Below are 25,689 nucleotides of genomic sequence, written 5' to 3' on the forward strand. Positions count from 1 at the left end.
GCTCAGTGGTTGAGCGCTTGCCTTTAGCTCAGGGCGTGATCCTGGAGTCCCGGGATCGAGTCCCACATCGGGCTCCTTGCATGGAGCCTGCCTCTCTGACTGTGTCTCTGCCTCTCTCCCTCTCTATATCTCTCATGAATAAATAAATAAAATATAAAAAAATAGAGATAACTGGTTCACCATGCTACTGAACACTTAGCAAAGAGCTCACTAAATGTCGCTGTTTGTACGAAGTGCTGAGGAGATCCGGTGGAGAGGAGCGTGTGGCTCTGCCTAGGTGAGCATTGAATGGGAGGAGAAATTTAGATTGAATACTAGTGGCTCTGAGGGGTCACTGAAGGTTTAAAACCAGGCAGAGGCAGGATTTGTGTCCCAGAAAGTTCCATCTGGATAAAGTGAGGGGCAAGACCAGAGCCAGGAAGCCTGTTTAAGAGGCTGTTAAAATAATTTAGATGAGAGATGACAGAGTCCTGGACTAGCAGGTCTGGACACAGGGTCAGGAGGAGTGGATAGGACAGATTCTAGAACAATTGGGAAGGTAAAACTGATTGGACTGGAAGACCACATGTGGGGGCAAAGGAGAGAAATCATCTGGGATAATATCCAGGTGTGATACCCTGAGGGAACCCAGAAGGAGAAGCTGGTTAGAGGGGAGAGAAAGATCATGAATTCAGAGTTGGTTGAGTTGCTTTGGGGTGCGTGGGGGTCACTAAGCAGAGATGCTAGGAGGTGCTGCATTTACATCTTAGGGGTTCAGGCAGAGCTCAGCTTGGAGAAGGGAACTGGGAGTGGGTGAAGTTGTCCAGGAAAGGTACGGAGGGAGAACCCTTCTGGTAGTGCAAGGTGCCCATGATCCCAGGGGCAGGAAGAGGAGCTGGGGAGACTGCAAAAGAGCTGATGGTGAGGTGGGAGGACAATAGGAACGTGGGATCTTCCTGAAGCTGAGGGAGGTGAGAGCTTGAAGGAGAAGGGTGTGGCCCACCCCAAAGTCAGAGGTCACAGAGAGGCACCAAAGAAGCCACCAAATCTAGCCATCGGGGTTGGTCAGTGCCCTGGGCAGGAACATTTTCCCAGCATGGTAGGACTGAACTTTGGAGAATCTCCACGGTGAAGGGCTTTCCTTTCCCAATGCACTCTCTAGTGAATTATGGCCCTTCCAAAGTCTCCTCTATAGCTCCCGTTCACCCTGCCCACCCCCTAGGTCCTCAGCATACTAGCTCAGTTTTTATTCCTGGTGGGACTGTAAACTTCCAGAACAACCACCTGAACTCCTGCTAAGCATATGATCTCGTTTGAGACTGTTTCAGTCCAAGAAGTCTGTATTTTCATACCTACTTAACAGATGAGCAAACAGAGGCCCTGAGATCAGGGACTTACTCGGATAAATCTCGGAGATGGATCCATCCCTAACTTGTAGGTGTCAGTCCAGAAAACAAAACAAAACAGGTGAACCCACAGCATTTGGACTTCGTGGTTCTCAGACTTTAGCCTGCATACAAATCACCGGAGATCGCTATGAACTCGCAGGCTCCTGGGCCCTAATTGTAGAGATTCTGATTCAGCAGGTGCAAAGCAGTGTCTGGGGACCTGCTTGGTTAACCAGCACCCCAGGTGATTCTCCTGCAGGTGATGGAGGGCCACTTTGGGGGCACGCTGCACACGTGGTGGAATTTCGGGCAGCAGAGTGGTCCCGGCCCCTGACGGCGCTGGTTTCTGGCCATCAGTTAGGGCCCTGGCTGCAGCTGGGAGCTGGGCCGGGCTGGGGGAGGCAGAGGGTGGTAATAAAGAAACAACAGGAAGCTCAGCTTTTATTAGCGCTGGGTAGTCGCAGCTGCAGGTGAGTAATCTGATTTCTGCGGCGTCCTGTTTTCTCCGCTGCCTGGCGGTTCCTCGACACCCACTCACCTGCCACCAGCCACGGGAGAAAGGGCGGGAGGGAGGGAGGAGGGGCGTGGGGCGCCGCCCGCCCGGGTCCCTCGCCCGCGCCCACGCGGGCACAGCCGCCGCGGCCCCGACGCGCACCTGTCGCGCTCCGCGGGGGACCGGGGACCGGGGAGCCGGGAGGTGGCGGGGAGGTGGCGCGCACGCGCACTGCGGCCCCGCCGCCCCGCGCCCCTCCCGCGCTGCGCCCCCGGCTCCCCTCGCTGGGGGAGTCGGGGGAGGGGGGAGGCCGGGTGCCCTCCCGGCGCTGGACCGCGGAGACCTGGAAAGAGATGGGAAAGTAGGTGCGGGACCAATCAATACCCAGGCATCGGGAAGACCCTAAGAGAGGCGAGAGTCTCTCGCATTCTCTGTGCCTCAGTTTCCTCATTTGAAAAGTGAGAATGACTGACCCTTCCTGGTGAGCCAGTAATGGTAGCGAAGTGCCCTAGAATGCTCGTGCACCATCAGGGCGGTAGCTGTCCTTGGGGTCATTAACGTTGCTCTTGGCCCCATCCCATCCCGAAGCCGCGTTCTCTCCTCTTATCCAGGGATGCTGCTGGCCTTCTGTGCTTCCCGGGCCCCATCTGGGAAATGGGGAGGTTGGGGAGGGCTTGGATCAGGGAAGTCTGATGGGGGCAGCCCGGGTGGCTCAGCGCTTTAGCGCCGCCTTCAGCTCAGGGCGTGATCCTGGAGTCCCGGGATCCAGTCCCACGTCGGGCTCCCCGCATGGAGCCTGCTTCTCCCTCTGCCTGTGTCTCTGCCTCTCTCTGTCTCTGTCTCTCTCTCTCTCTCTCAAGAATAGATAAATAAAATCTTAAGAAAAAAAAAAGTCTGATAGTCTGAGAGTCAGGGGCTCCCCCAAGACTGGAGATTGGTTCCATCTTTAACTGAAGCAAGTTCCACTTGTGAAATGGGGTTGAGAACACCTTCCCTGACAATCCGTAGAGATGGAAAGATCGAATGAGAAACCCAGAAACACTTTGTAAGCTCTAAAGTACTGTGCACATGCAAAGAACTGAAATTATGATATTTTTTTCCCCAGGTGCCTCTTTGTCCTGAAGGGTGGAGGATTAATCAAGAAGCAAACTAGATTTAACCAGTAAGTTTCCAAGGATCCCCATGAGAAGGGCCACTTGGAAATTCACCTTCTCTGGCAGAGCACACCCCATCCTGCCTCATGCGCACAAGGGTGCAGAGGGAGATCCTACCCTCAGGCAGTCCATGGTCCAGTTAGCCAAGAGGCAAAGGTGTCCTGGGAGCTCTGAGGGTGGGGGGAGTGGGGTAGGGGACACAGGGAGGAGGACTTCTCAGAGGAGTCAGTCTTGAGAAGACTCTGAGGAATGGTTGTGGTTCATGTGGGGAGAAGGGGAGGCACATTCCAAGCAGAGACCATTCAGGGAGAAAAGTCTGGGAAAAGAAAGAATGTAGTGGGTTCAGGGGAAGGGCATGAAATATGTCTGAAATGCAGGGTGGGCAGAAGAGAGGGGTGCAGGATGAAGATAATTGGGCTGGGCTTCCAGTGCCACCATAGGGAGCTTGACTTTGTCCTGAAGTTAATTGGGAGCCTTGCAGTGTTCGGAGCAGGAGAGCCATGCGGTCAGGTGTGGGTTCCAGAGAGATTGCTGTGGTAATAGGTATGGAGAGTGGATGAAAGGAAGAGGAAAGAGAAGACAGATTGAAGTTGTTGCAGTGAGTTGAAGGTGGCGTGAACCAAGATAATGGCAAGGGGCAGGAGAAGGGGACAGACAGGAGGGAACTTTCTACAACAGAACAGCAGTGTTTATGGCAGAACAGTTTGAGGGAGAGAAGGTAAGGACAACCGGATTTGCTGTCTCTGGAACCCAGGAAAGGAGTCGGGGAAGGTCACCTTCTGGGTACCTGTCAGACATCCATTTGTTCAAGAGCCTTCTGTGCCAGCCCCCCCAGATGTGGGAGTAGATGAGATCCAGCATCATCCACGGGAACCTAGAGAGAGAGACAGACAGACCGACAGACAGAGAGAGAAGAGAATATCGGATTAGGAATCTTTGGTTTTAAGTGATCCAAACAATTCAAACCAGGTGAGGGGGAGGGGGGAGGATTTAAAAGCTAACGGACACATTGAGAATGTAATGGCTCCTTTACCTTGGAGTTTTCTGAGTGTGTCAGCTTCAGGCACTGCTGGATCCAGGGTTCCTAATAATGTCTGTGTTGTCTCCCCACCAGCCCCTCAGTCAATTCTGCTGGTTTCTGCCTGTCTTTTCTTAAAGAAAGAAAAGGCCTCCTGGGCAGCCCCAGTAGCTTAGCGGTTTAGCGCCGCGGTCAGCCTGGGGTGTGATCCTGGAGACCCGGGATCAAGTCCCACATCAGACTTCCTACATCGAGCCTGCTTCTCCCTCTGCCTGTGTCTCTGTCTCTCTCTTTCTCTGTGTCTCTCATGAATAAATAAATAAAATCTTTAAAAAAAAATGAATGGGCCTCCTTCTCTCCCATGGCAGACAGGACTCCTCCAGTCCCAGGAAAGATGCCCACATGTTCACATTTTGTCAGTTCACACTTCAGAAGGAAAGGCCCTACTTGCTGTACCAAGGTTCAGTCCAAGGCTTGAGGGCAGAACTGAGGACACCAACATCTAAGAGTTGGACAGAACTTGAGAAGGGGACCAAGGAGTATGAGAGAGCTCCAGGGAGGAGAGAAGTTCTGCAAGGAGGGAACAGAGGCAAATTCTGGAAGGGGTGACAGGCTCCTACTGTTCTGGGCTCCACCCACCCACCCTCACCGGGGTGGAAGGGCCATGGGCCCTAGTTCAGCCAATATAGGTGCTCCCTCCTCCTCCAGCAGAACCTGTTTCCTTAGCTGTGAAATGATGATTCCAACAGAACACCCACCCCAGAGGGTGACTGCGAGGTGTGAGTCAGATGGCTCTGGAAAATGCTTATCTCAGGATCTGGCACGTAGTAAGTGCTCAATAAATGCGAGCTATGTGTAGTGCTGGTGGAAGAAATAGTAGAAGTAATAGCACATGGATTCCTGCTGTCCTGATAGGACGGAAAATACAGCCAATAAATTCAGCACCACTGGGGTATCATTCATTCACTCATTCCTTCAACAGTCCTTAATTGAGCACCTGCTGTATAACAGTCCCTGTGCCAGACATGGCAAATGTCAAGAAGGCTAGAACACAAGAGCCTGAGGTAGTGCAGGATAGAGATGCGATGGCTGATAGTGATGACCTAAAGTGATAAGTGCCATAGGGACTGACTGGGCTATGGAGCCCAGAGAAACTCGGTCCTCTGGGGGTACCCAGGCAGCCCCCTAAGAAGTCAGAATTTGAGCTGGGTGAAGACAAAAACAGCTGACCTTTCATGTGTGCCCACAGTGGGTCAGGTACTGGGTGTGCCACGCATATGAGGTAGGGACTGTTGTCCCCCTTACATGGATGAGGGAATGGGGGCCCAGAGAGGGTAGGCGGCTTGCTCAGAGTCACCATGCTTGTCAGTGGGGGCACCGGGGCTGGCCCAGGGGCCTGATCTCCCCCTGGCGGAGTTTAGCAGGTGAAGGAGAGAAGAGAGGATGGCAGGCAGAGGGAAAGTGTGATCCGGCCATTTGGGATGGGGTGAGGACTCCAGGATTCCAAAGATGGGACCTGTGACCTCCAGCAAGTCTGGTGCCTCCTGGAACCTAACTCTCCTTATCTGTAAAATGGGGATAAGAAAGGCTGTTATCTTCATCCTCGTTTCACAGATGAGGAAGCAGATTATTAGATCAAGGCCGTCTGGCTGCAGGGCCCCCACGCTGAGCCACAACACCGTAGTTCTGTTGGAGCAGATGAGATGTGAGAGTTCATTGCCAGCTGTCCTCTCTGTCTCAAGGATAGCCATGAAGAACCCCCCCCACCCCCAGGGAAGTGGGGAGCCTCCACAGGAGCAGCCCTCAGGGGGCCCTTGAAGGGAGTCCTGTGCTCTTACACAGAAATCCAATCTGTTAAAGCCCTTAGAGACAATGTCATTCATGCACTGGGGGACACTGCATATAACTTGCAAACAGAGAAACTGAGCCCAGAAAGAGGGAAGTGACTTGTCCAAGGCCACACAACCAGCTGGTGGTAGAGATCCATCAAGAATGCACGTTGCCTGACACCTGGTCCTGTGCTCTTTATTCCAAAATCTCCTCTCCTCTGCCTCCATGCCGGCGATCTCTGCCGGTGCTGATCATTTAGTATGGACCAGGCATTTCATCTGTCTTCACCTCTGGTCCTCTGAACGACCCTGGGAGGTATGATCCAGGGCAGCCATAATGTCTAGAAACATCCAGCGATAATACATGGTTCACTGATAGTGCATTACAAGACATGTAAAGTAATAATCCGTCCAGACTCTAACACCCTATAAAGGATCCAATCCTATCTTACAGAAGAGAGAACTGAGGCTAGAGATGTCACAAGTCTGGGAAACAACAACTCCAAAACCGGGGTGTCTCGTCCACACCCCGAGTTGCTGTCAGATAAGGGATAAGAGGACCTGCAGCTGGAGGCGCCGATCCCCAGTGACCAGGGCGGTAACAGTTCTTATAGTGGCTCAACGAAGAGTCCTTGAAGTCAGGCTGCCTGGTGCGAGTCTTGTTCTGCTGCTTCTTAATGCTGTACCCTCGGGCAAGCCCTGGGTCTTCTCTGAGCCTCAATTTCCTGGTCTGTAAAATGGGCCTGTTGATAATGTTGCCCGCCTCATCGGGTTGGTGGAGGGTTAAATTAGATGAGGCACACAGCAAGTGCAGTGGAAGCCTCGCCTCTTATTTGCTGGCACCCTGGGTGGCATTTGGTAGCCACGTTTTGTCTCGCCTATCATTAATGGTGCTTTTATGGCACATGCGTGTCCTGGAGCTGGCCACCTGGGCTGTGCCACAGGCTCGCTGTGCAATCTAAAGCTTAGGGGGAGATTAAAGGTCAGGCTCAGGGACACCTGCGGGGCTCAGTGGTTGAGCTGCTGCCTTTGGCCCAGGGTGTGATCCCGGGGTCCTGGGATTGAGTCCCACATCAGGCTCCCTGCAGGGAGCCTGTTTCTCCCTCTGCCTGTGTCTGCCTCTCTATGTCTCTCATGAATAAATAAGTAAAATCTTTTTTTTTTTAATTAAAAAAAAAATAAAGGTCAGGCTCAAGAAGTTTAAGCCTCAGGTGGCTCACTTGCATGGCCTTGCCCGTCATTTTGTATTCATAATTTCATATTATTTTTCTTCAAGGGGTTCCCCAGTATGGTATAGACTATACTAACATCCTGCAGGATGTAGACCCACTCCTGCGTGTGCAACACACTTGGCCTCTCTTGTGCCTCAGTTTTCTCATCGGTTAAGTGGAAAGAGAGTTATCATGCTGATTAGATGCAGTAATAGGTGTAGGATGCTTTAAAAGCGACGGGCACATAGTCAATGCCCAATAGCTACTGGCTTCTCAAGTGAACCTCCAGTCAATATGCAAATGATAGTAAATGTGCTACAAGGGTTACATTGGCCACGTTATTTAATTCTGTTTCATTGTCACAGCAACCCTACCCATTTTACAGGTGAGAAAACGGAGGTTCAGAGAGGGGAGATCACAGAGCTTGGAAGCCATAGCAGATCTGATGCCAGAGCCATGCCTTGATACGTCCCTTTTTAGGAGGGGCCCCTGGCAGCTGGACCTGGAAGACTTAGGTCACACAGGCAGGCAGGCACTGGCCACTTGCAGGGAGTCCCTGCAAGGAAGAGGCCCCCCAGGTCCACCTAGGGCCTGGGCTCTGCTCTACCTAGGACCCGTGTCCCTCCTGCCTTCTAGAGCTTCCTCTTGAGCCCCTGCACCAGAGGCCCTGGCCCAGGTGGGGCGGGGGCCAACGGGTGACAATGACCGATTTAGAAAGTCAAGTTGCTTCTCAAACAAATAAGAAAGAAGAGGAAAGAAAGAAATGGCCTGCCCGCTTCCTGCCCCACTCTCTCTCCCAGCACCTGGGGCCCAGCTGCGAGCTTTTCACTGCTTGTTTGTTCATCCTGCCTCGAGGAGCTTCTTCTTAAAGCTCCAGGCCCCCTCCGCAGGGGTGGAGGGGGGGAATGATCGTGGAGCCAATGGAAATAAGCACCCTCTATGATTGCTGCATTGTCACTGTCTAGAGGATTGTTTTGGACAACAATACCAATAATCATAACAATCTGGGTTTCCTGCACTTGGCAGAGGGTGGTTATCGGCTTCGACTTGGGTGTGGTCGTCCTGGCTGTGATTTCTGAGGTGTGAAGGCCTAGGCAGGTCATTATATGTCTCTGAGCCTCAGTTTCCTTGCCTGCAAAGTGGGGCTGGGGGTACAGTGAGGGCTGGAGGAGGAAAGCATGAGCGTGTAACACTCAGTGCACGGCCGGGTGGCAGCTACTCAATCGGTCACTAAAGCCAGGGTCACCCAGGAGCACAATTTTAAGAGCCTCCCCGGATGTGGTGAGAGAGTTCAGTGGAATGGGAGGTAGAATGATAACGCCGGGTATGTTCTAGTCTCTGTTGTAAGAGCTTTTTGTACAATCACTCATTCTATCCTTCTCACACCACATGAAGGAGATACGGCCGTCCCTATTTTACAAATGAGGAACAGAAGACACAGAAAAGTGACCAGCCCCGGGTCACTACATCCAGTGCTGAGCCAGATTGATCCCAGCAAAACCAGTGCTCTTAGCTGCATGCACGGCCCTCGGGCTGCACAGGGTCAGCTTTGCTGTGTCACCATGGACAAGCCATCTCCTTCTCGGACTCAGTTCTTGATCTGCAAGCTGAGCAGCCTGTGATGCCTGCCTACAAGACCCTATATGGTCCTAAGGGAGAGTCATGGTCAGAGTTAGTGACCATGCAGAGAAAAACATCGAATGAACACACGGGGTTGGGGGGGAGAACATACCAGGGGCTCTGGAAGTCCATGGCTGTCACTCCCGCAATTATTAGTTTCAGAGTCACAGGCGAGAGCCAGCCTAGAGGATGCGGAGGGCCCTGCCCAGCTCTGAAAATCTAAATCCTGTGGTTGCAGCTGGGGAGTGACTCCAGGAGGCACCTGGTGAGAGGTGGCTCCACCCGTTGGGGCTAAATAAATCCCTGAGGCTGCCACCATGCAATCAGCGAGTCACCTGCCTTAATTAATGGCAATGTCACCAACCCTACTTCTCTGAGTCCATCCCATCCCCCAGGAGCTGTGTGGCCCTGGAGAGATTGCTCAACCTCTCTGAGATAAAGGACACGACCTTGCAGAGTTTTGATGGATTAGAGGTAATGTAGACAAAGGGCTCAAATGTAGCTACGTGCCTGCCACGTAGCTGAGAAGAGGTGATAAGAACCTGAGGCCCCAGGCCAATCTGTGTCCCATTCCTGGCTGTGCCACTTCCTGTTGTGTGCCCTTGGGCAAATTACTTGGACTTTCTGAGCCTGAACTCGGATTAGCACAGCACCTGACATACTGTAGTTGTTTACCTAAAGATTGTGGTTGGCTGTGACCATTTTTTTGCACTTTATAAGGATGTCCAGAGGCCCTGAAAGATCCTGGGGGTGTAACGTTCTCTACAGCACTGGGTTTCTCTATTTCCCCCCTAGGACCCCTCTCTGCCCTTCTCCATCCTGTTCTGTGCCCTGATAGGTGAATTCTGTGGGTGACGTCAATGGCCTCCTTTGCCCTTTGGCTTCTGGTCGGGTGGGGCAGGAGGGCAGAGGGTGTATAGTAATTTCCCCAGTCCCTTCTCGCAGGGTTGCCATGGCTTGGCCATGTCCCTCTCCCAAGGGCTCTGGCTCCTGTCAGGCGGCCCCATGCAAATCTCTGACCCCAGGTCTGGGTAACTTCTCTCTCTCCATCCTTCAGGCGATAGGTGGTAACAGCTTCCCAGTGTTGCCAGCCCTAGGATACCGCACCATCCCGCCTGGTTTCCCTGAATCCTGACCATGATTTGTTAATAGTCTCTTGATTACAGTCTCTTCAAACTACTCAACTTGAGCGCACCATCTGTTTCCTGCCAAGGCTCCGATCATGGTTTTGGCGTGACATGTAGCCTGTTGAATTCATCAAGGACTCCAGGTAGGGTAGAATGATGAAAGTTCACACTGCTTTCACATACACATATTTACCCACTTGGTTAACATTTGCAGAGTATCTGTTGCTTGCCAGGCTCTGTACAGGGAGCTGGGGACAGAAATGACCAAGATAGAGCTCCTGACCCCAAGGAGCTCATGGACTAGTTGGGGAGACAGACACCTAAACAGACAACCACAATATTTGCTAAAAGCCATTACAGGAGCATGTACAAACCCTGAGGCACAGCAGAGGAGAAACCGTCACACTCTGGGGGAGGCTTGGGAAGCCTGTGTAGCAGAGGGACTTTTGAGTAACGCAATAAAAGATTGTTAGTAATATATTTTGTTTAACCCAATATTTCAAAATATTATCAATGTGTAATATCATCAATTAAAAGTGAGCTAAAAATTCTTAAGGATTTTTACATTTTTTTCCCCAAGTCTTCAAAATCCGGTGTGTATTTGACACCTTAGGGCACATCTCCATTCAGCCGGGCCCCATTTCAAGGGCTCAGGAGCTGCAGGTGGCTGGCTTTGAGCAGCATCTCACTGAGCAGCATTGATCAAGGTCTGTTGATTTTCACAACAGATCACAACAGATCTGCGAGCCAAATGGTGCTGTTTCTCCCACTTTACAGATGAGGAGACAGAGACTCAAGAGTTAGATCACTTGCCCGAGGTCACACTCCCTGATGGGGCATGTTTTGAACCCACATCTCTGTAGCTCCAAAGCCTGTCTCTGCCTGCTGCCCTGCTCTGCCTCTTAGCCAATCCCTACTCCCTAGAGTGAAGCAGCTGATGAGGGCTGAGAAGTTAAATCTTCAACTGAGGTCCTCTGACCTCCAATCCTGTAATGTTTCTACATTAGTTGATTCTATGGGGCAGATTAGGGGAAGGCAACGAGCCCTCAAAATGGATTCTGACTCCTGTTCGTCTAGGGTCCCTGAGATGGCCTGAGGATAGGGTGGCCAAAGAGAACCAGTGACTGATGGTAAATTGTAAAATTCTCCTTTGTGGGGAGCTGTGAACAGGCCGCACTGGTTGGGAGGTGCTAATGGGCAGCTTACCCTGGCTCTCATGTGCTGAGAGTCCCAGGAGGATACTTAGACCCATGTCCATGCTTTGGAGGAGGAACCAGAGCCCTGGTATAATGGCTGGAAGGTAGGGGAGTGCCCTGGGCCCTGGCAAGTCCAAGTATGTGTCTGGTGCCTGCAAGGATGTGCGTGATACTGAAAATCATGATCAGTAGCTAAGTATTCACTTACCTCTTTCATCAATTGTCCACCTGCCTATAGAATCATCCGTCCATCCTACCAGCCATCCATACCCTGTCCACCTGTCCACTCCTCCAGCATCCATCTCTTGATTCCCTCATTCTTTCCTCCACTCACTCATTTCCCCCCCATCCTGTCATCTACCCGGTCCTATGCTGGACACTCAGTGCGCACCAATGGGTAAGAAAGTCTCAGATCTTCCTTCAAATCCAGTGAGATAGACAGATACTTTGTCTAAGCGAGGGAGGTCAGTGTGGTGATGGAGGGTTCTAGGAGGTACAGTGGGAGCTCCAAGCAGAAGCTGCCCAGGTGTCCCAGAGTGTCAGGGAAGGCTTCCCGAGGAAAGAACACCCGAGCTGGTCTTGAAAGAAGAACAGGGGCTGTGAAGCCAGAAGAAGGCAGCCTGGCTGATGAGTTGGCCAGTGATGTGGGCTGGCCAGTGACACAATAGAACCTGCAAAAGAAGCTGGTGGGAGGAAATGAAGGAAGACTAGCCCCCTACCAGGATCTTAGCCCAGGGTTTCCAGAGTGGCTTAAAAATGGTGACAACTCGGGACGCCTGGGTGGCTCAGTGGTTGAGCATCTGCCTTCTGCTCAGGGTGTGATCCAGGGTCCAGGGATCGAGTCCCACATCAGGTTCCCTGCAAGGAGCCTGCTTCTCCCTCTATGTCTCTGCCTCTCTCTCTGTGTGTCTCTCATTAATAAATAAATAAAATCTTAAAAAAAAAATGGTGACAACTCAGGAGTACCTAGCTGGCTCAATCAGTGGAGCATTTGACTCTTGGTCTCAGGTTGTAAGTTTGAGGCCCAGGTTGAGTGTAGAGTTTACTTAAATTAAGAAAGAAGAAAGAAAGAAAGAAAGGAAGAAAGAAAGAAAGAAAGAAAGAAAGAAAGAAAGAAAGAAAGAAAGAAAGAAAAAAGAAAGAAAGAAAGAAAGAAAGAAAGAAGGAAAGAAAGAAGAAAGAAAAAAGAAAGAAAGAAAGAAAGAAAGAAAGAAAGAAAGAAAGAAAGAAAGAAAGAAGGAAAGAAAGAAGAAAGAAAGAGGGCAGCCTGGGTGGCTCAGCTGTTTAGCGCCGCCTTTAGCCCAGGGCCTGATCCTGGAGACTAGGGATCGAGTCCCACATCAGGCTCCCTGCATGGAGCCTGCTTCTCCCTCTGCCTGTGTCTCTGCCTCCCTCTCTCTTTGTGTCTCTCATGAATAAATAAATAAATAAAATACTAAAAAGAAAGAAGGGAGGGAAGGAAGGATGGAAGGGAGGGAAAGAGAAAAAAGAAATGGTGACACTCAGAAGACCACACCAGCCTTCCTTGGCCTTCCTTCACTTAGCACAGCACAAGGTCTGAGATTTCGACCTGGAGAGCATTGGGGTTAGTCCTGCTGTTTTGAGTCAGAGAAACTGAGGCTTCAAGAGGAAAAAAGACATGCCAAATCACAGAGCCAAGGGTGAGGCTGCAAGCTCAGGTCTCTAACTCCCATGCTGTGTTCTTGCCACTAGGCTCTAGGCCCCACTCCCCCATACTCAGCAACCAAACACTTGCAACCTCTCAGTGCCTGGCATGGTGCCGGGCCTGAAGCAGGGGACCTTCCCTGTTGCCACTGCACTCCAGCCCTGTTCCCACAAACAATCAGATTGGTAGAGCTTACTCATGCTCTATCCATCGTCCCATGTAATTCCCACAACAGTCCCAGATGACTGGCATTACTATTCCCTTTTACAGAAGAGGTGGCTCAGAGAGGGGAAGGGGTTTGCCCAGAGTCACACAGCTCAAACGCAGCGGAGCCAGCATCCTGACCCCCCCTGCCCTGTACCTGATCCGAGCCACCAGGTGACACCTCACATAGCCTTGAATGTTCTGGCCCCAGACTGACACTTGCCGTGGACATCAGGGGCTGTGAACAGTTCAGCAGGGACAGGGACGGGGGGAAGGACCCTGAGAAGGAACCCCCCCGAGATTGTTTTCACCTGGAACCTGCTCTACCCCGCCCAGCAATGGAAAATGTGTGTCAGAGGAAGCTGCTGGTTGGGGATGGGGTAGGTGTGCGTGGGTGACAGCATTTGGAGGGGCACCACGGGGGGGGGGGGCAGGATGTGCTGGGGCTGGGGGGCAAGATCGGGGTGCTGGAGCAGGGTGCAGGTTCAGCCCCCTGCCCTCTGCCTTTTTTTTCCTCTCTAGTTCTCACTTTCTTTCTCATGCTCTCAGAACTAGTAGTGCAACTTTCACTTCTAGGCAGACGGGCAGACTGTATTATGAAAGCTGTCCCCACGCTCTACCTCCCAGATGTCCTTTGTCAATTCTCTGCTCAATAGTTCATTCAACAAGCATTTATTGAGCACCTGCTGTGTGCTCAGAGGCAGGGATGCAGGGTGGTCCCTTCCCGGAGCAGTGCATATCTGATGGAGACAGAGATATGATGAGACAGGTACAATACCTGGGAGACACAATCCAGTGACCGGGGTGGGGGCAGCGGGCAGAGAGGCCTCCTGGAAGACGGTACACCATGCGTAAGGGAGGCAAGAGTAACTGCTCTTCCTTTCCATCCTCAACTCTGTGAGATAGGGGCAGCTGTCATTCCTATTTTACAGGTGAGAAGATTGAGGCATTGGGATAAAAATTTAACCAAGGTGTCACTGCTAGACTCTAGGAAATGGGGGAGCCAGGATTCAAAACCAGGCAGCTGTTCTTCACCCCAAAGAAAAGGATGAGGGAACAGGTGTTGGGGGTAGTAAGAGGGAGGGTCCCCCCAAGGAGATGGTGTATTGGCTCCGATAGCAGAGGGCAAAGTGCTGGGGAGCATTCAGGCCCCAGGCAAGGAGTTCCCCCCAAGCATCACCCAGGCACTGGGGAGCTGTGGACAAGTTTTGAACAAGTTTTGTCTGTCCTAGAAAAGGTACCCCCTTTAAAGTGATCAGTGTGGGCAATGGACAAAAGTTAAATGTGATTTTTCTTCAATGTGTTATTGGTTTCCTAGGGCTACTGTAACAAGGCACCACAAAGCCAGGGTGAAGGTAACAGATACTTTCTCTCTCTCTCTTCTGGAGGTTAGAGGATTGAAAACAAGCTGTCATCGGGGTCATGTTGTCTAAGACTCTGGGTAGAGTCCTTTCTTGCCTCTACCTAGCTTCTCGCGGTAGGCATCGATCCTTGGCACCTCTTGGTCTTCAGCAGCGTCACTCCCGTCTCTGCCTCTGTCAACAATGGTATTCCCCTTGCTGCAGCTCTCTTCTTAGAAGGACAGCGGTCCTATTGGACAAAAGGACAACTCTGCTCCAATATGACCTCATCCTAACTAATTATATCTGCAACAACCTTATTCCCAAATAAGGTCCCATCCTGAGGTCCTGGGAGTCAGGACCTCAACCTATCTTTTGGGGGGACATAATTCCACCCATAACAGATGTCATTAAAGTGCTTGTCATATAGATAAATCTCACACCCGAAAAAAACCCTATGTACCACTCATGTCACAGTTTGAGATTCAGAAGATCTGGTTTCAGCATATCTGTCCCCCACACTAATACTTTGCCCTAGTGAGTCCTAAATAAATGTTTGAGAAATACTTGGCTTGTGGTCCTCTAGGGCTCTCAGGTCTGTCCTTAATGATTTAGAGAAATAGACTAAAAGTCCCCAGAGAACAGTCAAGCTGCCCCCTGTCCCAGATTCCTGGCAGGCAGCTGTTCCACTGACCTGGGCACCCCCTTCTCCGCCTTCCTGGGCACCAGCTTGGGGAAATAGCCAGTCATGAGAAGGATGGAGAGGAGAGGCCTCAGCTCCCTTCCTCTCCGGGTGAAGCAAACCCACTGTTCCCAGTCCTCTCGCTTGCTTCCCTACCCAAACAAGCTCAGACTATTCCATTCAGACAAATGTCCATGCATTACCCTTGTTTCCCTGACCTGGTTCAGGTCTTTCCTTTTACCACTGAGACTATTGCTCCAGTCTTCAAACTAATTTCTCTCATCCTAAACATGAATTCAATGACGTCTCTCATTGCTCTAAAACCTTCAATGGCTCCCTATCGCTCTCAGAAAAAAGTCTGGATTCCTTAGCTTACCATTTCTGGCCTTGGGCATGTTGGTCCCCAGGTAGCTATTGAGGCTTATTCTTCACTCTTTCCCTAGATGTGCACTATCCTACAGGCAGGGGAGGTTCCAGAATTTTTCTGTGAGGGCTTGTCTCCAAGTTGTCTTCATAAGCAGGGACACCTGAGCATGGCAGTGCTTTCCTGTTGTCTGCATCTCTCCTTGGCATACACTGTCCCCTCTATGGAATAATCTCCTTAAATCCCAATTTTCAACATGAGACTCAAAGGACATCCTCACCCTGATCACATAAGCAAAAGGACCTCTCCTGGTCCACAGACAGAGCATTTTGGTTGAACTTCCTCAGGAAGTTTATCCTAGTCCACCTTGTGCTGACCAAAAGATACAGCTCCCTTCCCTTAGAGCTGGGTTCCAGCCCCAGGCTTGTGGCTGAATGGCAGGAAGGCCAGGTGAGAAAAGTGCCAGAATAGAGAGACCTGGCTGCTAATTCACTTTGTCAGTCTTGCAGCATGACCGTGGACAAATCACTTTTCTTCCATGGGCCTCAGATTCTTCTCTGCAGAATGGGGTGTGGGGGGAGAGATCCAAGCAGGGTGAAAGCATGAGCTAAGTTTCTCCCTCCACCCCAGGTCTGGTCTGACCTCGGTTCTATGAACAGGAGCTTTGGGGTGGGGGTGGGGGTCCTTTATTTGTATTAATTTACATATATTTGCATCTGTGCTATTAGAGGCACTGAGTACATTTCATTCATAGAAAGAACTGATGTCATCTAACTGATGTCCAGGGACGGAAAAAACCCACTGGCTCATGGTTCCCTCCAACTCTTAGCAGTCAGAGGTCTTTAGTAATTAATCCTCCTGTCCCTCTCTTTCTTTCTTTCTTTCTTTCTTTCTTTCTTTCTTTCTTTCTTTCTTTCTTTCTTTCTCTCTTTCTTTCTCTCTCTCTTTCTTTCTTTCTTTCTTTCTTTCTTTCTTTCTTTCTTTCTTTCTTTCTTTTAAAGATTTATTTATTTATAATAGACTTAGAGAGAGAGAGAGAGGCAGAGACACAGGAGGAGGGACAAGCAGGCTCCATGCTGGCAGCCTGACGCGGGACTCGATCCCGGGACTCCAGGATTGCGCTCTGGGCCAAAGGCAGGCGCCAAACCACTGAGCCACCCAGGGATCCCCCCTCCCCCCATCCCTCCCTTTAAAGAGGACTAACTGAGGCTCAGAAAGGGAACATGAGGAGGCCAGTGTCACACAGCAAGTGAAGAGCACCAGGCTTCCTCTGGGCTTCCCACTGTCCGCTGGGGGATTGCACTGCGCACCTTGGTTCTCCCTCCACTCCATGCAGAGGTGTGGGGAGGCTTGATTTTCTCTGTAGGCCCTTCTCTACGCCCCAGAATAACAAAGCCTGCTGGCTTGACAGCCTCCGTAACCACCACAGGAAACCAAATTGTAGTAGAAAGTCAGATGTGAGTGGAAAATCCTCTCCGAGATGTGAGATCGTTGCTTTCACCTGTTCTAAAAATAACCAGGTTTATTAGAGATTGATAGATGACAAGATAACCCACAGTTATTCCTCTGGGGCTGGGGAGAGAAGAGAGTGCTGTCTGTTGAACAAAGGGGAGTTGGGGGGCGCTGCGGGGATTGCTGGACCTGACTCAGTGTTAGTAGGGCGGTGGGCAGGTGCTCCTCAGGCCTGCAGGAACCCTAGGAGCAAGAGACAGTGGGTGCTGCCTTCAAGGGTCCCAGTCCAAGAAGTCCAGAGACCATGACATAAGTCGCAAAGTAACTGCCGACTGGGAGAAGGGATCCAAGGGAAATAAGCGGTGCTGAGATGAGGAGGCTGGGGGATAGTCAGGGAGGCCTCCGGAAGGAGGGGGCACTGCGGCCAGGACTGGACAGTGAGAAGGATGGCGGGAGGGCATCTCCAGGAGAGATACCAGCAGGTACGAACCCTGGAGGTAGGAAGCAGCTTGGTGGTTCTGGAAGTGCTGGGCAGGGAGGACGGGGTGTGGACTTGCAGGAGGTGGCAGGCCTCTGCTGGCTTTGGGGGCTGCAGGCTTATGGATTTGATTCCAGGTCAGCGGGAAGCTACTGAAGCAAAGTTTTCAGCAGTGGCATCAGGAGATGTGATTTGCCTCTTCAGAAGCTTGTACTTGGGGCTCCTGGCTCGCTCAATAGGTAGAGCATGTGACTCTGGATCTCGGGGTTGTAAGTTTGAGTCCCACATTGAGCATAGAGATTACTTTAAAAAGTGAAGAAGAAGAAGAAGAAGAAGAAGAAGAAGAAGAAGAAGAAGAAGAAGAAGAAAAGAGAAAAGAAAAAAAAAGAAAAGAAAAGAAAAGAAAAGAAAAGAAAAGAAAAGAAAGAAAAGAAAAGAAAAAGAAGATGCAGCAGCAGCTTGCTCTTGCCTGTTGTGTGGATAACAAGGGGAGGGTCAAGCAGCACGGAGACCAGCCAGGCAGTGGAAATGGCATTGAGCAGGAGTGCCAGGGGGGCTGGGCTCAGATGGGGAGAGAACTCAAAGTATATTTTGGAAAGAAACTTCATAGGAGCTGCAGATGGACTGGAACGAGGGTGGGAAGAGGGTGGAGAGGAAGAAGGTACTAGAAGGGACACCCAGGTTTCTGGCCTGAGCACCTGGTGAGTGGCAGTGTCATTTCCTGAGGTGGGGAAACGTGCGGGGCGGTAGGGGCAGGTGTGGCAATCCAGTTGGGGGCATGGGAGGTTTGAGAAGTTTGCAGGTTGCCAGGGATGCTGCTGGAAGGCAGCTCCCGAGGCCCCCACAGTCTCAGGCCATCTGTTGGTCCTTCCATTGTTCATGAAGTCTGATCAGTGAGCTCCAGGGCACCAGAGACCAGCTCTGCTTTGTTTTATAGCCTCAGCAGCTAGGAAGGTGCCTGGCTCGTAGTAGGTGCTCAGCAAAAATTGGTGGATGCATGAAGCTAGATCACCAGCTGAAAGAAGGCTCACAGACATGGTGGCTACTTCATAAATATCGAAGGAAGTCTCGGACTCCTCTTCTCTCACTCCCATATCCGGTCAGTTAATGGTTCCTGCAGATTTATCTTTCTCAAGCCAGCCCCCTACCCTATCCCTACCACCACAGCCCTAGTCCAGACCCCTCAGCATTTAGCTGTTTCCTGCTGGCTGTGAGCACGTACTGTGTCCCAGGCACTGTACCGGGCTCTCTAGGAGGATGACTGTCACTTAGCCTTTAAAACTACACCAAGGGACACCTGGGTGGCTCAGCAGTTGAGTGCCTGCCTCCAGCTCAGAGCATGATCCTAGACTCCCAGGGTCCAGTCCCGCATCAGGTTCCCTGCAGGGAGCCTGCTTCTCTCTTTGCCTGTGTCTCTGCCTCTCTCTCTCTGTGTCTCTCATGAATAAATAGATAAAATCTTTTAAAAAATAAAAAAATAAAACGACATTGAGAGGAACACCTGGGTGGCTTAGCGATTGAATGTCTGCCTTTGGCTCAGGGTGTGATCCCGGGTGCAGGGATCAAGTCCCACATCAGGTTCCCTGCAAGAGGCCTGCTTCTCTCTGCCTGTGTCTCTGCCTCTCTCTCTCTCATGAATAAAGAAAATCTTAAAAATAAAATAAAATAAAATAAAATAAAATAAAATAAAATAAAATGACACCAAGGGGCAGGAAACCTCTCCTCCCTTTTACTACTCACAGCGCTACGACATCAGCCTCCTGCGTGATCTCCCTGTCCTCAGGCCCACCGTCCCCCGCCCTCCAAATCCATCCTCCACGCTTCAGCCAAGGTGGTTGGCAAAACTCCAAACCTGTCCCTTCACAGCTTACAACCCTCTCGTGATCTGCAGGATCGTGACCCAACAGCTTAACGGGGTGGCTGGTGGGACCCGAGTTCCGAGTCTGCCTCTTGTGCCTCTTGTGCCTCGTCTGGATCTTCACTTGCATCCCCTGGAGCACCCAGCACCGTCTCTCACCTGCATACCTTTGCTCACTCCCCTGCCCTCTGCCAGGAGGGTCCTTCCTGTTGCTGGTTTGCTCACATTCACCACCTAAGGCTCCGCTCTTCTTCCCATCTTCTTGGACTTCCCTCCCGGCTAGGTTGGAGGTCCCTTAGGCCACCTACTCCCCACTCTGTGTTGACTCAGCAGCACCTGCAGTAATAACGACCTTTTTTTTTTTAAGTGATAGTTTGTTTTTTAATTAAGGTATGGGTCTTTAAAAAAAAACGTGGGGAGATCCCTGGGTGGCTCAGCGGTTTAGTGCCTGCCTTCGGCCCAGGGCGTGATCCTGGAGTCCCGGGATCGAGTCCCACATCGGGCTCCCTGCATGGAGCCTGCTTCTCCCTCTGCCTGTGTCTCAGCCTCTCTCTCTGTGTCTCTCATGAATAAATAAATGAAATCTTAAAAAAAAAAAGATTAAAAAAATAAAAAATAAATTAAAAAATAAAATTAATTAATTAATTAATTAATTAAGGTGTAGGATTATTTCCAACTCATCAGGTCTGGTGGTTCCTTAGTCACGACTGAACAAGAAACCCCGGGCAGCATTTCCTGACAGTCCAGGGTGAGAGCGGTGGTCAGCGGTTCTGCTCTTTCCTGAGTTAGCTTTGATCTGAAATGAGTCACACGGTCCAGAGACCACGTGTATGTGAGTAGAATGGGGCCGAAGGGTCTTCATCCCTTGCCAATCCTGCACAATACCGAGGGGAAGAAGGTCCCAGTGGTTTATTCTCACCCAGTGCATTCTGTTCCCGGTCCTCCCTCTCTCTTGGGGCTCAAGGCTCCCTCTCTTCTTGCTCCCACCCAGCCAGGGGTGAGGGCACTGGTGTCCAGCTGAGGGTTCTCCTTCCACTAGGCAGGGGCCTGCACCTGCAGGGCCAGCCCGGGGACAGCCCGTGGGACAGCGCGGGGTGGATCAGCTGGTGCCCTGGCGGCGGGCTCAGCGCCCCGAGCTCCCACGGCCACGGTTCCACATCTCGCAGCCCGGTAAGACCGTGTGGCTACCACTCTCCTCTCGAAGCTCTGGCATCTCAGGGTTCGGGACTGGCTCCAGCTTCATGCAAATGGCAGTTGGCTGGACTGCAGGTGCATGACCCCACGCTGTCCCAGGACAGACAGACATAGCCAGCCATGGAGACCTGGTGCCCAAGCAGGTGTCTGCTGGGCATCAGCTGCCTGCGGGCTTGGCTACTGCAGTTCCAGCTCAGACACCAGACTCCTGTTATTCCGGGCAAAATGCAGACTCTATACTAATAGTAGCTTTTATTTATTGAGGCATAGTACGTAACACATGCTATACTGAGTGCTTTACAAGTATCAAATAATTTAATCCTGACAACAGTGTTAGGAGGTGCGTAATTATTGGTCCTCATCTTACATATTTAGGAAATTGAGGCATAGAGAGGTTAAGTGACTTGCCGACAGCCACACAGCAGGGAAATGACAGACCTGGGATACAGACCAAGCAGGCTGGCTCCAGAGCCACAGTCAGCTGGTGCACTCAAAGGCTTCAACCAGACACGAGATGCACGTCTGTTTGCTTGTCTGTCCCCATCGAGAGAACAAGAACTGAGTCTTGTTGCTCCTTATCTTCAACACTGCCACAGCAGCTGGCACACAGTAGGTGCTCCATCAAGCCTCCCTTACCAGGATCCAGTTTGTAACCTCCTACTTTGGATAAGAGAACCCAGGGGAGAAAATGTTTTTCATATTATGGCATTTTACAACTATCTGTCCTACGAGATCACATTCGTTGTCACATTACTGCTGGGCGTAGATTATTAGACCCACCTGTCAAATGAGGGAACTGAGACCCAAGGAGACTTAGAAATTTGTCTAAGTCTCAGTGAAGGGTTGGCAGAGATGGACCATAAACCCAGGTCTCCTGACTCCAAGGCCCGTGCTCATTCTGCGCATCAGAAATGAGGCCAGGGAAGATGTTGCTGAACCCAAACCCAGTCCAAGGGGCATGGGGGGCCCTGCTGAGTCAGGGGTCATTAATCACTCCCTCTCCCAGCAAGGGGGAGCTTTTGGGGACAGAGGCTTGCTTCCCTCCGTCTCAGCCCTCAGGTCTAACACCTCTTTGGGGCAGGAAACTCTTCCTTGTCACAAAGCTCTGCCCCCCCTCCCCCAGCCTCCCCGTCGCCCTAGGCCACTCCCCTCCTTGTCCCCCTCGAGGGTCTTGGTAAAAGCATCCGCTTGTCAGTGTAAATCTGCAGGGTTCAGACCAGCAGCTGGAGATGGATGGGCAGGAAGCAGTAACAATGGATGAAAGACCCTCTGTGCCCAGGTGGGTGGGGGAGGGAGAGGCAGGAAACAGAAGCCTCTCTCCTATGCAGGCCTGGAGCTGCTGGCTGCCGGGAGGCCTGGGATGCCAGAACCTGCGGGGTTTATTTGGATTCCCCAAGGATCCAAGCTGGGAGCCCTTCGCAAACATCAGACCAGCCCATCTCCATGGGGTGCCAGGTCCAGGATGTGTGTGACAAGAATGTCCCTTTCAAGCAGCTCTGTTTGTCCCTAGGGCCTAGCACAGGGCTGGCTACACAGTAGGGGCTCTTCTGTTGAATGAAGAAATTAATCTGGCACTACTAATAACTAAGGAATTGCAGTGTTTTGTGTTTTTTTTTTAAAGTCATCTCTACATCCGTCGTCGGGCTCACACTTACAACTCCAAGATCAAGAGTTGTATGGCCTTCCGATGGAGCCCACCAGGAGCCCCTGATTTTTAAAAAAAAAAATACAGAAAACATCCACAATTATCCCTTTCCTCTTCACAATTTTTGCACATACTGTTTTTTCGACCTGCCATGCTATTCCCTCTGCTTTTTTGCAAGGTCAGCACCTTCTCATCCTCTAGTTGGCAGCTCCCAAAGCTTTTGGGGAGGCTTGCTTCGGCCTCCTCCCCTTTAAGGTAACACCATTCCCTTGCCCCTCTAACCCAGCACCCTGTTGACTTCCTTGATAGCACTCATCACAATAAAACATCTTCACATTTCTTATGTATCCTTATTTTTGTGTTCCCTGTGTCTCTCACCAGAGCATAAGCTCCAAAAGAACCTCTCGTTCCTTGTCCTGTCCCTAAGGGACAGGTATTTAGAAGCTGCCCTATAAATAGTTGTTAAATAGGTCAAGAGATGAACAACTGAGTCCTGTAATGATGTCATTCACACCCTGTGCTCTGCATTCTGCTTCCTCAAAGAGAACAGAAGCAGTCTTGCTCCTGCATGAGGATTTGAGGATTGTAGAGCTCCTCTTAGCCCATGGTGAGCGGCTAGTTCAACAATCATGATGATCACAGATCACGTTAGGACTTGGCTTTCCCTGCAATCCTTTTTGGTTTCATCAAAATCTAGGTGTGCACAGTCGGGGGAGGCTGTACGTGGGAATGTCCACTGTTCGTCCAGCACGCTGCAGTAGACACTGGGGTGGCCAGGGCTGGTTCCTTTAAACATATCCATTTCAAAGATGGGAAGACCAAGGCCCAGAAATGCCAAGGTCAAACACACCAGTCCAAAGTTTTACCAGCAGAGAGCTCAGTAGACCTGCAGATTCATTGAGCCTGAAGACAGTCACTCAAATATCTATTGAGCACCTCTTACGTGTCTGGCACTGTGGTGGAAGCTGGGGCACGGCAACTAAAGGCTTAGAGATCCAAGAAATTATGTAAAAGGCCCAGCCTACCCGACACAGAGCCGCTTCAATGACTTCGAAAGCCAGTCCCTGCTTAGCCAGGCGTGAGAGCGGGGGCATGAGTCAGGGAGAGGAGCTCCAAAGTCCTGGGAGGCAGAGGGAGGGAGAGAGGATCTGGGGCTGGACAAGGAGACTGAAGTGGAGGACAGTGTTGACGCTAAGAAGCCAGCTTTGCTGGAGGCAGTCACCTCACCTGCTGTTGGGTTGGACTGGTGCCCGGACATTCGGTGCCTTCAAGTGGAGTGGTTTGTGCCATCTCAACAGTGTGGGACCCAGTCAACAGAGAAGGCCAAAGACCATGCATTCACCCAGGAAACTCCCATGGAGCGCCTGCTGTATGCCACAGCCCCCGCTGAGCCCTGGAGTCACCAGGGTGAGGGAGTCGCAGTCCCATCTCTAAGAGTCCTCAGTACTGGTGAGGACACGCAGACATGCAGACAGACCTTCAGAGACCCGAGATCAGGCCACCTCAAGGCAGCTCAGACCAGCAAGGAAATCCTCTGGCAGTGCCTCCCAACCTCCTCTTCTGGGACCGTTAAGAACATCATCAGGCCAGGCAGACCCGTACGCAGTCTCAGTGACACCTCTAGGTCAACATGTGACCATAAGCAAGCGACTTAACACCCCCCAACTTCAGTTTCCCCATCTGTACGATGGGGATCGTAACAGTACCTGCTTAGGCGGCACTGTGAGATTTTGATGAAGTAAGCCGCGAACGCTCTTGGCCTTCGGGTGCCGAAGAAACGGTGAGCACCCCAGTGGCCTGTGGCCTGCTGCGGCCTACAGTCACCACCATCCAGTCCCACTGGCTCTTGTCTTGGCTGGAGTCAGGCAGTCATGCAACAAACACAGGTGGGGCACTGGTTCTGTGCTCGGCCCGGTGCCTGGCGGGGGCGGGGGGGGGAACAAAAATAAGTAAGACTCAGCCCCCACCCAGGCGTTGTTCACATCCAGGGAGAAGCAGATAGAGCAACAAATATACTTGTTACAGGGGTAACAAAACGCGGCCCATGTTATTACAGATCTAGTCTAGGCACGGTAGACCGTTCTCCGAGGCGGCCTCATTTGCACCTCGCAAAGGTCCTTTACAAGGTACACATGGTATCCCGATTTCACGGATGAGCAAACTGAGGCTCAGAGAGGCAAATCCACCTGCCAAGGGTCATAGAGACTATGTCTGTCTGTCTCTAGAACCTATGCTCTGTCTTCACAAAAGCAAATCTTGTTTCTCCAAAGTCTTGTGCAAAGGCTGGCTCACTCAGTCAGTGAGCACTTATTGCACCCCTGCTGCATGCCAAGTCTGGACCTAGGTATAGCAGGAGGGGAGCTGAACCGGGCATGGCCCCTGCCCCCACTTCTAGCTGGGGCTCTGGAACACCCATGAGGGACCTTTGGGCACTAGTCTAGGCTTCCCCTCATTAAAGTGCCCAGAGGGCTGCCGGGAAAGGCCCAGGGAGGGAGGCTGTGACAGCTTTAGGCCCCCGGGGCCACCAGGCCTGGCTCTGACTCACCACCCACACCTGGCGCTGGCCTCAGGCAGCCACGCTGCTGGAAATAGACCTGGGGCGGAGAGAGCAGGAGCAGGGGAGGGCAGGGCGGGGGTGGGCAGGGAGGTGGCACCTGCAAGCGTGGCTGCCATTCCCACCCTCCCCACCAGGAAGCAGAGAAACGTCATCCAACAGAAGCCACCGGAACTGAGCCGGGCTGGGAAGGCTCCTGAGGGCTGAAGACCCCTTCCTACCTGGGAGGCTGCCCCGAAACAGTGAGAGTTGCAATAAAAATAGTGGCGATGCCTCACTTCCCACAACTCTCGGTGGTTCTCGAGCACTTGCTGTGTGCCCGGCTGGCCTCAGTAAATGCTTTGCATGTATTGGTGATCTCACTGAACTCCCACGGCTCCCCGGGAGCTTGTACTGTGATTAAGCCTGTTCTGCTGATGAGGAACTTGAGGTGCAGAGAACCACAGTATGTTGCCTAAGACAACACGGCCCTTGCATTAGGCGTCTTACCACTGCTCAGCTTCAGCCCACGTCTGATCATGTTGCCTCCCTGTCTAAAACCTGCGTTGGCTCCCTATTGCCCTCAAGATAAAATGTATTCAAGGACCTTCGTCACCGGGCTGGCTCTTTCCACTTCCCCAGCCTCGTTGCTCACCAATGTCTGCGTGGGCAGGTCAGGACACTTCCCAAGGCTCGCTCTCCCGGTGGGCAGGGTAACACTGCTGCACGGTGATGAGGGTGAAGGGGCTGATGCGTGTGAAGTACCTAGCGGGGCCCTTGGTGCATAGGTGGTGTTTGGTAGCCCTTCCTGCTCTGCTACCAACTCTGAGCTGGAGGCTGGGGCGGAGTTGGTGGTGTGTGAGGGGGTCTCTGCTTTCACCAAGGCTGGGGTCAAGGGCTTTAGGGTAGTCCAGCCCAAGGACTGTCAGGGCTCGTGGAATTCATCATGTTGAGAAATCCTGAAAGGCTTCAGGGCAGCGGTAGTTGGAACTAGAGGAGGGCAAAAAAGGCAAAGGAACTATTGGTAGAAATGTAAAGTGGTACAACTACTGGGCTGGCAATTCTTCAACAAATTAAAAATTCAATTACCACATGATCGAGCAATTCCACTTCTGGGTGTATGCCTAAAAGAATTGAAAGCAGGGTCCCAAAGAGATATTTTTATACCAGTGTTTACAGCAGCAGCATTATTCACAATAGCTAAAACATGGAAGCAACCCAAATGTCTGTCAACAGATGAATGCATAAACAAAATGTG

General features: G+C 51.5%; 1 long non-coding RNA gene across 2 annotated transcripts; it reads right to left on the minus strand.

Moving 5' to 3' along the window:
* Nucleotides 1-2,168: 2,168 nt before the first annotated feature.
* LOC140634216 (uncharacterized) lies at nt 2,169-24,808 on the minus strand. Of its 2 annotated transcripts, XR_012031738.1 has the most exons (5): nt 24,674-24,808; nt 23,605-23,816; nt 14,350-14,475; nt 13,664-13,806; nt 2,169-3,888 (listed from the first exon to the last, which is right to left on the minus strand). It is a non-coding gene; the product is annotated as an uncharacterized lncRNA (long non-coding RNA). The 2 variants fall into 2 exon arrangements; XR_012031737.1 differs by lacking the exons at nt 2,169-3,888; nt 13,664-13,806 and having other exon boundaries at nt 13,821-14,475.
* Between the last annotated feature and the right edge of the window lie 881 nt (nt 24,809-25,689).

The sequence above is a fragment of the Canis lupus genome, chromosome 5, assembly GCF_048164855.1.
Source record: "Canis lupus baileyi chromosome 5, mCanLup2.hap1, whole genome shotgun sequence".
Taxonomy (NCBI): domain Eukaryota; kingdom Metazoa; phylum Chordata; class Mammalia; order Carnivora; family Canidae; genus Canis; species Canis lupus.